The following is an 11,991-nucleotide window of genomic DNA, read 5'->3' as shown; positions in this document are numbered from 1 at the left end:
TGATCAAATGAACCTCCAGTCCCTCGACCCTCCCTGGAGGTCAGGGATGGTTGGGTGGTAATGAAAATTCCAGCCCTCTAATTGTGCGGTTGGTTCTCTAGGCAACCAAAGTTGCCTTTCAGAAGTCACCTCTTTAACATAACAAGAGACACCTTGATCACTCAGCACTTAAGAAATTCTAAAGATTTTAGAAGCTCCGTGTGAGAAGCAAGGATTAAGACCAAATATATATTTCCTACTATAAATCACAATTCACAGTCAGCCACCTGAATAAGCTTGGAAGTTAATTCTTCCCCAGCGTCTTCCAGATGAGAATGCAGCCTGGCAGGTAAATCAATTTTTACTTTGCAATTCCCTGAGCAGAAAATCTAGGCAGGCATGTGCCAAGCTACTGACAGAAACTGTGAGGTTGCATAGATGTTAGTATAAGTCACTAAGTTTATGATAACTTGTTTTGCAGCAATAAAAAACTATTAAAATCCCTTGTCTTAGCATGGAATCACTTAATACAGATTTTTTAAAAAAGATTTATTTATTTATGCATACAGAACTAGGGTACAGGCCGGAGGAACAGGGACAGTGAGAGGATTCGCCAAAGGCAGAGTGGGCAGCAGAAAAGGCCTATTGACTGAAATCCACTGCTGAGGGGAGCAGTGGGCCGGTCAGAAGAGGTCTGCCGCGCCATGTGGATCACCTCTGAGGTGGGGATCAAACTCATTGCTGAAGTGGCTTTAGCTTCTTAGTGCTGTGCTGTAACCCGCTGTGCCACCAGGGAGGGCCGGAAACACTATACTTTTCAAGACTCCAATTTCTGTGAGGTTTTACCTAGACCTAAGAAATTCAATAATGAACCATATAAACCTGGTCCATCTCTACTTTTTTGAAGGCCATGGTCTAGGGATTGGGAAAGAAGAGAACAATGATCAAATATTCACTATAATCCATGTACAATTACAAATTGTGGGCAGGCTTCCCTGAGAAGGTGTCTGAGCTGGAATGTAAGGAACCCAATTATTGATAGATTTAACTAAAAGTGAGGGCTTCACCCAGGATCTGAAAGATACAGAGAACATCTCCAGGAATTGCTGCTTTGAAGAAATTTATAATCTAAGGGAAAAAGTGATATACCAAGAGTACTTTTTTTTTTTTTAAGATTTATTTATTTATTCATACAAGAGCTGGGACACAGGCCAGAGGTGCCACGGGGTGAGAGAATTCACCAGAGACACAGTGGGGAGCAGAACAGGTGTATTGATTGAAATACACTGCAGAGGGGAGCAGTGGTCAAGACAGCAGTGATCTGTTGTACCATGTGGGTCAGACCCTAGCTGGAGGTCAAACTTGTGAAGCAGTGCCTGCAGATAGCGTTATAGTGCTGAGACTTAACCCCTTGTACCATCAGGGAGGACATCAAGGATACTTTTATTGTGGCAAGTGGTATGTAGGACATTGCAAATGATGGTGGAGAAGAACAGGACGGGGCTTAGCCCAGTCTCGGAATCCAGGAAAGATTGCCCATGTTTGTCACTCTCACTTCACGAATGTAGAAACTGGTGCTTATGCACCTTTCCCAAGATCACAGAGCTAATAAGGAACAGACACTTCATTAGACTCTAAATTTCTCCAACCCCATTGCCTTGTGCTTTCCACTCCTTTCTTTCTTCTCTGCAGCAACAGCATTTTGCTCATATCTCCTCATTATTACAGCACTAACATCATCATAATGTGACACTGCATGTAATTTTGCTCAAGTACTGCTCCATCATGATGAAGTGAATCAAAAGTGATTTGAGAAATTAATTATCTGCTTTTCTATGGTAACTGTTATGATTTCTCTCCTTTCATTTCTGATCGTATTTCTGATTGTATTTGTGAGCCTAGCTCAAGGTTGGTCAATTTTTATCTCTCAAAGAACCACCCTCCCTGGTGGCACAGTGGGTTAAAGCATAGCACTAGGAAGTTAAGCCACTTCAGCATGAAATCGATCCCTGGCATCAATCCCTGGCATCGGAGCTGACCCACATGGCGTGGCAGACCTCTCCTGACAGACTGCTGCTCCCATCAGCAGTGTACTTCATCAGTTGGCCTGTTCTGCTCCCCACTCTGTCTCTGGTGAATCCTCTCACTGCCCCTGCCCCTCTGGCCTGTATCCCAGTTCTGTATTCATAAATAAATAAATCTTTTAAAAAAAAAAAAAAGAAAGAAAAAGAAAATAACAGAAGGTGAAAGAGATAGCCTATCAATTGGGAGAAGATGCATATCACAACCTGATAAGGGATAACTATCCATGGTATATAAAGAATTCATCCAATTTAACAACCATTTTCCCATTTGTTTTGTCTTTTTGCATTTTGTTCCTCTTTTTCCTTTAGATTATTTAGACAATTTTTAGAATTTAATTTTATCTGATGGCTTTTTTTTAGCTAATTTTTGTTGTTGTTGTTCACAGTGTATTTGCTGTAAGATGACATTATATACATCCTAACTTTACAAAGCCACCCAGAGTAAATATTGACTTTTTGTACAATTTAGATGTCTTGAATCCCCCCACATCTCTTCTTTAAGTTATAATTGCTTTCTGCCAATTTGCATATTAGGAAACCTATAGCACAATGTTGTAATTGTGCCTTATATGTTTTAATGAAATTAGGAGGAAAAATGGTCTTTTACATTTACTTTCATATTTATCATTCCCATTTTATTCTTTCCTGAAGGTATTTGAATATCAACTTGGCATTATTTCTCTTCTACCTGAAGAATATCCTGTAATATTTTTTATAGTATAAGTCTATTGACAACAAATTATCTTTGTTTTATTTTATTTAAAAATGTATATAATTCCTTTCTGGTGGCAGAATCTAGAGAAGACCCACAGAAATGATACCTTGAAAGGAGATGGAAAAGAAGAAAGAACAGGTCATCAACCTCAGATATCAGATGGCTGAAGGAGAAAATGTAATTGGTGTCTGCCACATGTTTACACCCTTTAATGACACTTGTGTCCATGTCACTGATCTTTCTAGCAGGAAACTATGATCTGTACAACTGGTGGGATAAAGGTGAAGTCTGACTAAGATGAATCCTCCATCTTGGCTCAGTTGTGCAAGGAAATGGGCATCACTGCAGGAAACCAAAGTGAGACTCTTTGTTTTTAGATAAAATTTCTTTTTTTAAATTTCATACACACACATATTTTTTTTACATTCTTGTTCATTTTTGTATAATGTTTGATTGCTCCCCTCAGGTGCAATCCCCATAAAATTGCCACCTCCAAATTGTTTCTAAACAAAGATTGTCTCCAAAGATGTTTCCAAATCTGTGAAACATCACCATAATCTCTCAAGATCTTCCCTCCCTTTTTGTTTGTTTGTTTGTTTTGTTTTTAGGGGAGAAGCAGACTTTTTTTTTTAGATTTTATTTATTTATGATTACAGAACTGGGATACAGGCCAGAGGTGCAGAGGCAGTGAGAGGATTCACCAGAGACAGTGGGGAGCAAAAAAGGCAGATGGTCAAAGTACGCTACTGAGGGGAGCAGTGGGCCATCAGGAGAGGTCTGCCATGCCATGTGGATCACCTCTGGGGCAATGCCGAGATCCAACTCTGAAGCAGTTGCCACCAGCTTGCAATTCTATGCTTTAACCAGCTGCACCACCAGGGAGGGCCCCTCCCCTGTTTTGACCCCTGCTTTGTGGTATGTCTCAGCTCTATAGTTTGCCTGCTAGTTTTGTCATTTTTGTTCCCCTGATGCCTTGTTGGGTTTCCCTATATTCTGCCTAAAAGTGAAACCATCTGATATTTTTTTTTCGTTCTGACTTGTTTAACAGTGCATCAACCCTTCCAGCTCCATCCATGTTGCTATGAATAGCATGAGTTTATCCTTTTGATTGTGAAGCAATCACAACATGGGACTCAGTCAGACTTCCGAAGCCTTTCTGCTCAGGAATATCTTCCCCAAGATTATGTCAGGAAGGGGAGTGAAGGTGGTCCGTCTGTGTATTTTATTTTATTTTCTGTTAAAATAAAATGTCTTCACACTTCTTCAAAGAGGAAATACAGATGGCCAACAAGCTTATGAAAAATGATCAACATCACTTGTGACATGGGAGATGCAAATTAAAACCACAATGAGATATCACCTCACCCCAGTGAGAATGGCACATCTTTTTTTTTTTTAACTATATAATTTGTACTTTATCATAATACGATCAGTTTGAGTTTATTACTTTTGTTTGTTGCCATATCAAGATCTAGCCCTTAAATATAAGTGCCTTCTTACATAAAGGCAGATTCTTGGACTTCTACCCCAATCTGTTCTTCTTTAATATTTTTTTTATAACAGTTTATTTTTACATCATTTTGTACATTTTTTTTTTCCATCTCAATTGTAATCCCTGCAGGTTTCCCATCACCATGTCACCCGTGTGAGAATGGCACATCTTAAAACAACTAGCAACAACAAATGTTGGTGAGGATGTGGAGAAGAAGGAACTCTCCTGCACTGCTGGTGGGAATGCAAACCAGTACAACCACTATGGAAAACTGTTTGGAGGTTGCTCAAACTGCTAAAAATGGAGCTTCCATATGACCCAGCAATCCCACTCCTAGGTATCTACCCAAAAGACACAAAAACACTGATTCAAAAAGATACCTGCACTCCCAAGTTTATTGCTGCTTTATTTACAATTGGAAAAACATGGAAGCAGCCCAAATGCCCAAAAGTGGATGACTGGATTAAAAAGATGTGGTACATATACACAATGGAATATTACTCAGCAACCAAAAAAAAAAATAAACACATGCTTTTTGCAGCAACATGGATGGAGCTGGAAAAGATCATGCTTAGTGAGATAAGCCAGAAAGAAAAAAAAAAAGAAAAATTAAGGATGATTTCACTCATTGCAGGAGTATAAAGGGCCAGGGGAGAAAATAATAATAACAATGAACAGCTATATACCAGAGACATTTTATGGGGGTGGGGTGGGGAATGGGATCAAGTAACAGTGGGGGCGGGGAAGGAAAGTGCACTGGACTATGGTGATGGCACACGGGTGATTTGGTGATGGGGAGCCCATGGGGATTACAACTGAGATGCAAAAATGCACAAAATGATGTAAAAATACTATTATATTGTTAAAAAAATGTCTTTATGTAAACAAAAAACCCAAAATTGTTTACACTTTGCCTTTTCCCCTCTATTTTACCTAATTTCATTGAGATATGATTGTCACATGATAAACTATACCACACCACTTGTTAAACTTTGACATATGTATACATTTGTGAAATCAACACCACAATCAAGACAATGAACACAGCATTTAAGCACTTAAAAGCGTGTTGTTTTGTAATCCCTGCTTCTTTCTCTGCCCTACTTCCACTTTCTACCCCTGAACAACCCTTAATGTGCTTTCTTTTAATGCAGATTTATTTGTATTTTCTAGAATTTTATATATACAAAGAATTAATCAACATGTATTTTTCTTTTGTATGATTTCTTTAATCATCACAAGTATGTTGAAAGTCATTCATGTTTTGTTTCCTATATCAATAATTAATTCCTTTTTATCACTGAATAGTTTTCTAGTGTATAGCTATACCATCATTTGTTTATCCAGTCACCTGTTGATGGACATTTGGGCTGTTTTCAGTTTTGGGTGGTCAAAAATAAACTCCATCCATCTGTAGACACATGCATTCATTTTTCTTTGGTAAACTCCTTAAAATGGAATGAATGGTCATGTGGTTAGCATATGCTTCATTTTTTTTAGCATATGCTTAATTTTTAAAGAAATTGCTAAACTTTTTCCTGAAAAATAGTCCATTCTTACCAACTGTAAGTGAGAGATTGAAAGCCCCAATCTCTTGCCAAGATTTGATACTGTCAGTTTCTTTAATTTTAGCTATTTTAGTGGGTGTGTAGTGATAACTATTGTGATTTTATCTCCAATCATGAAATAAATTTTCACTAAATATAGAGTTCTGAGTTGATAGCCCTAATTATCTTTCCTGACAGAACTTAAAAATGCAATCCATCTATCTCTTTTCCTCTAAAGTCTTTTCAATAATTCTCTGAGCACCTTCACTTTTTTTTCTCGAGCTTTGGTTTTAAGTAGTTTGAGTATGACGTGCCTAAGAAAGTTCTTGTTATATAGTTTGGGTTTCACTAGTGAGTTGACCCTTCCTTTAACCAAATTTGGAAAATGTTCAGCTATTATTTCACCATAACATACTATTAATGTAAATCAACAAAAGTTTAAGAAATTTTAACTACATATTTGGCTTACCTCTTAAAATTATTTTGTTGATATGTCACATCCTTCCACAAAAATATTTTAAAAACTTGTTGAGTCATTGGTCAAAGATGATGTAGAGAAGAAACCCATCTTTCTTCCATTCACTTATTTAGTTAACAAGTATTTACTATATAAGTGCTGTTTTAGATGCTAATGTAGAATAATGGTCAAAATAGTAGTTACTACTTAGAGAATAGAAGAAACTGTAAAAATACATATTAATTTATTTAATCTGGTAATAGCTCTATAAATAATGTTATTATTTATATTTTACAGATAAGAAAGCTGAAACTTAAAGAGGTTAATATGTTGCTATTCACAAAGATGGTGCCTTCCAAAAGTAGGGAAGGAAGATCCTGCTACTCTCAAAACTGAAGCCAATGCAAAAACCATGAAGGTCAGAAACTCAGTGCTGAATTGTGTCCATCTCTAGGTGACCTAAAGCCGCAGTGGCTTGGAAGGAAATCCAAATATCCTCGGAAGAATGGAGAAATATCAGAGGAAAGAAGCTTGATCACTCTTGTCATTATCAAGCCCCCTCTGACCGCCAAGTCAGCCATAAAGAAAATAAAAGACAACAAACAACATACTTACATTCACTGCAAATGTCAAGGCAAAGAAGCACCGGGTTAAAGAAGCTGTGAAGGAACTATGACATTGATGTGCTAGGTCAGCATTCTGATCAGACCTGATGGAGAAAGAAAGGCTTATGCCATGGCTTCTGACTATGCTTTAGATTTTGCCGCAAAATTGGGATCGTCTAAACTGAGTCAAGCTGGCTAGTACTAAATATAAATTTTTTCAATATATAAAAAAAGAAGTTAGCATATCAATATGTCCATGGTCACACAGCTAAATAAATATCACAGTCCGACTGAGGGATCAACTATTCTGGCCTTAGAATGTATGCTTCTAATCCCAACTCCTTCACCCAGTGAAGTAAAACAATGGAGACCATTGTATGTTCAGTCTTTAACCTCATGAGCACTGAGCAAAGCAAACATTCTGACACTTTTTCTCATCTGTAAAAATTACTGAGATTCATTCAACAAAAACTAAACTCTCTATCAATCTGGAAAGTTTTCTATTGTAGAGTTTTATAGCAAGCATTGATACAGGTTAACTGGAAGTAATGAATCAAGCATGGAAATAATAAAATACTATATAAAAAAGAACAGTTGTAATTATTTTGGAATAGATACACAAGTGATAGATAGGCAAACTGATGGAGAGACTTGTCAATAGATTTTGCTTTTAAATTTATTTATGCATATAGAACTGGGGTACAGGCCAGAGGTGCAGGGGCAGTAAGAGGACTCACCAGAGACAGAGTGGGGAGCTGAACAGGCCAACTGACCAAGTACATTGCTTAGTGCAGCAGTGGGCAGGTCAGGAGAGGTCTGCTGCGCCATGTGTATCACCTCCAGGGTGGGGACTGAACTCATGCTGCAGTGGCTTTAGCTTCTTACTGCTGCGCCACCAGGGAGGACCAGACTTGTCAATAGTTTTAATTTCATGATGGCTTTTATTTTCTTTCTTCATTTTGAGTAGGTTCTAAAAAATAGATGTTTACCATAATGGTTTCTTGTTATTTAGACCTGATTTTCCCTTTTCATTGATGATTATGTTGCATGCTGTTTCCATAACAATCATGACATATAAAAGAGTTGGGTGTTTTTTAAAAAATGTCTGCAAAGTTCTTTTTGCAGCAAGAACAGCTTGCCAGTAGACTAGAAACAGATGGCAATAGAAAAATAGAGGAGATGACATAGGGGTAATTCAAAAGATACTAAACTAAAACATTTTTTAAAAAAGGAGACAGGACATTTATCTTAGAAAGTACAAGAATGCAACAGGGCTTTAAGTTAGGGATCACTGTTTATGACTTAAAAATCTTAGTTAAAAATGAATTTTTTTAATATCTCTAACTTCATAATTATTTAAAACGTAGCATCTTTAAGATTCTGAAAATGGAGATGATGGAGAAATTAGTAAACACACTTATAATGAAAGGCTATTAAACACAGAGCTCAAAAAAGATCATTGCTGCATTTTCTTAGTAAAGAAATTTCATTCTATAACAAAATTCCAGTCAAATGAGGGCTCTCAAATTAAAAAAAATAATAATAAATAACAAGTGACAATTAAGATTTATCAAATGCTTACTAGGGTTCCATCCAGTACTGAGCTAATTATTTCACATTGATTGCCTTATTTAATCTCCACCACCACCCTCTGGGGTAGATATTAGTTATTATTATCTGCACTTTATAGATACGAAAACTGAGGTTCAGAAAAGTTAATCACTTGCAAAATGTTGCATCACTTGCAGTGGCAAGGATTTGCAGGGATTTGAGGGAAGACTTTCTGACTGTAGGGCTGCTTCACTCTGAAAGTACTGTACTGTATACACAGTGGGTAAAAACAAAAAGGAAAAACATAAAAGTCCGTGCTGATTATTGTTCTACATGATGCAAAAAACAAAACAAAACAAAACCCCTAAAAACCATGCTCAGTGCTTAAGATGCTTTTCTTGTCTTATTTGCATAGCTGCCTTGTAGGTTGACTTTACCATCCTCTTTTTACAGATGAAGTAGCTGAACCTTAAAGAAGCCAAATAAATTAGCACAGGCACTCATCCTGTAATATTAACAGACCCAAGATTTGAACCAAGGGCTGGTTGTCTCTTTTGGCCCTCAGTGAATAACCCAGACAGATATTATCTTGCTCTTTGTTCCATCTGTGGAGGAGAAAAATGCTCCTTCCCATCTTTTCTCGGGTAGCTACACAAAATACCTATCTTCCATGGCTTCCTTCCACTGCCTGACTACCTATTCCTACACGGACAAGGAAAGAAAGACCCTTTTACTTTGACAAGCTTTTCCTGCCTGCTGTCTTCTTCCAGATTGGTCCCTTATGAATGTTCAAAGGTACATGGTCATATTTGATTCTAGCATTCACCATCCCCTAGGGTCATTTGGTGACTATTAGTCTTCCCTGTCCCTGCCTCTCCAGGGCTTCGGCTCACATACCTCTCAACAGTGTTTTTTGTCTTCCCAGTCTAAGAGTCTGGCACATTGTAGGATGCTCAATGAAAGTTTTATGAACAAAGATGACCTCTGAAGTCCTGTGTAATTACTAGTTTGTGCTGAATATCAATCATACTTGGAAAGACCCTGCATCTTACAGACTACCACCATCACCACCACCACTACCACCACCGGTCCACCCCCCACCTCCTCCCCCCACAGCATCATCTGCATTAGTGAATCTATGTGTACAGTATTTAAAATGAAGCAAAAAAGTACCAGTTGGTAGAGTGTGTATATTTTGTTTTTTTAAAGCTAATTTTTTTCTAATTATAATAAGCAATAATAATTTTTAAATGGTCTGCATTTTCAAGTATATTATCTCATTTAATCCATATGATCAGTTCTGTGAAATAAGGTCACTAGGTTTTTTATAGGAAGTTAATGAGCTCAGAGGTGATTTATTCAAGATCGCACAGCCACTAGTTAAACTGGTGGGAACAGTCTCTGGGTTTTAGCAGAGCGTTCTTCCCACTACCTATCAAGACACAGAAATGCTGAAAACGAAATATAAAATACAGATTCACAAGAAATAATGAATGAGGAAGATTATTATCCTTTCCTTTAGTCCAAAGCAAGAGGATGCATTTTGGCAGGCACTGGGACTTGAAAGCATGAGTGCCCTGGGAAAAGTATCTGTATTTTTCTTAATCTCCCTGTCGTACTCCAGACTGCTTGGTGATTGTGATGGTAGCTGTCAAAGATCCTACTATAGTTCACCCTTTTATTAAATTGTATAAATCCTTTATTTCTCAAAAGGAGTTATGCTAGTGTTCGCTTATCAAGTATTATAACACTTTGCCAATATAAATAAGAAAAATCTTAAAATCTTAAAACTTAAAAATCTTAACTCTTCCTTAGATTATGACCCCAAAACATATTTACAAATCTTAACAATGTTACAGTTACCCTTTCTGCTATATGGTCTTGGGGAAAATGCGTTCTGATTACGATCTCGACAGGTTTTGGGGAAAAGAACTTTTTAAAAATCTAATAGTGGCTTCCGAGAGGAACGCCGCCCGCCACCCCGAGCCACGTGGGTCTTTCAGCCTCCTCCCGAGCGTTTCCTTCCGCAGTCCCAGCAGGCAGGAAAGTGACCTCAGGTGGGGCGTGTCGGGGGCGGGCCGAGGAGACCTCGGTGCTTTGGGAGCCGGGGCGGGCGAACCTGAGCGCCCCAGCGGCCGCCTCCCGGCCCCGCCCGCCCACAGGTGGCCGAGAGCTTGTGAAACGCGGGCCGCGCGGGCGGGGGAGCTGGCGCTGGGGACTGGTCGCGGCTCCCGCTCGCCGCCCCCGCCTCCCTACGTGTGAACCCGGAGGCGTTAGCTGCAGCGCCTGGGCTTCTCCCGCAGCAGGGGTTTCGTCAAGCCAGTCCAGGCCGGAGAAGCAGAAATGTGAACTTTGCTGGGAGAAAGACTAGTGCGGGGTCTCTAGCCCCGATTCCCGACACTATGGCTCGAGAGCCCCTCCCCCAACAAGGTCCGGGCCTTTAGCGCAACTTTAATAAGAGCGTCCAGACAGTGGTGCTCCATAGTTTATATAGATATAAATCAGGGATTTATGTAGGTACTGTTTTTAAAAAGCATAACGTGCATATTCCTGTCTGCAATCAGAGAGTCTTGGAGACGAATTTGCCCACCTTTTTGGATAACTTTGGAGTCTTACTCAATTTAGCTTTTTTTCTCTCTAACCATAATAGTGAAAATTCGGTTGCCATTCATTTTTCCTAGAAGGGTTTTGGACCATTTTGCTTCAATTATATTTAGAATGCTGAATTCCCACTCCCACCTCCAGCATCCAAAGCAATAAGGCTAAAGTTAGGAAAAAGTGGAAAGTTGAGCTTTGAATCAGGAGTTGTCATTTTTAAGGTCCTGTAGAAATTTTTGTGGTCATCTGTTAAAGATTTCCGGTGTTCAACATGAATAGACACACATTTATAAAAATTACTGTTTACTGTAGGTCTGTTTTTCAAACTTGACTAGTCATTGAATTTCACTACTACTTTGTACAACTCTTATTACAAAAAGGGACTAGCAGATCTAATTATTACAATTTTCTGGTTGAATAAAAGTACTTAAGTTTGTAATGTCACATTTTCATGAATTGTGCATATTTAGAGGTTACTTATACTAAACTGAAATTATCATTGCTGTTAATCCCTCTTACCAACATCCACTTTCATTTTGACTTTTCCTTTCTTTGATTTAGTGTTAACTTTGATACTGGGTTCCATGTAAAACTTTCAGATATCCAGCTTTTAGTCTTCTGTAGTCTTTGCTTTCTTTCTTCGCGTCATTAGATAAACATTTCCTTATATCTAAAAAAAATTTTTATTCCTGTTAAATATTTTACGTTGTAGTATTTTCTCCAACAATGTACAAACCAACACCATTTGAGGCACATATGGCTAAAGAAGACTTGGAAAATAATAGCATCCTTGTTTTTTTAAAAGACTTTTTATTTATTTCTGCATACAAGAAATGGGGTGTAGGCCACAGGTGCAGGAGGTGAGAGGATTCTCCCCAGAGACAGCCTGGGGAGCAGAATAGGTGGCTCTACTGAGGGGAACAGCCTGTCACAAGACTTGAGAGGTCTGCTGTGCCCTATCTG

The sequence above is a fragment of the Condylura cristata genome, unplaced genomic scaffold (assembly GCF_000260355.1).
Source record: "Condylura cristata isolate star-nosed mole 26May11 unplaced genomic scaffold, ConCri1.0 scaffold00001, whole genome shotgun sequence".
Classification (NCBI taxonomy): domain Eukaryota; kingdom Metazoa; phylum Chordata; class Mammalia; order Eulipotyphla; family Talpidae; genus Condylura; species Condylura cristata.
This window is presented reverse-complemented; position numbering follows the sequence as displayed.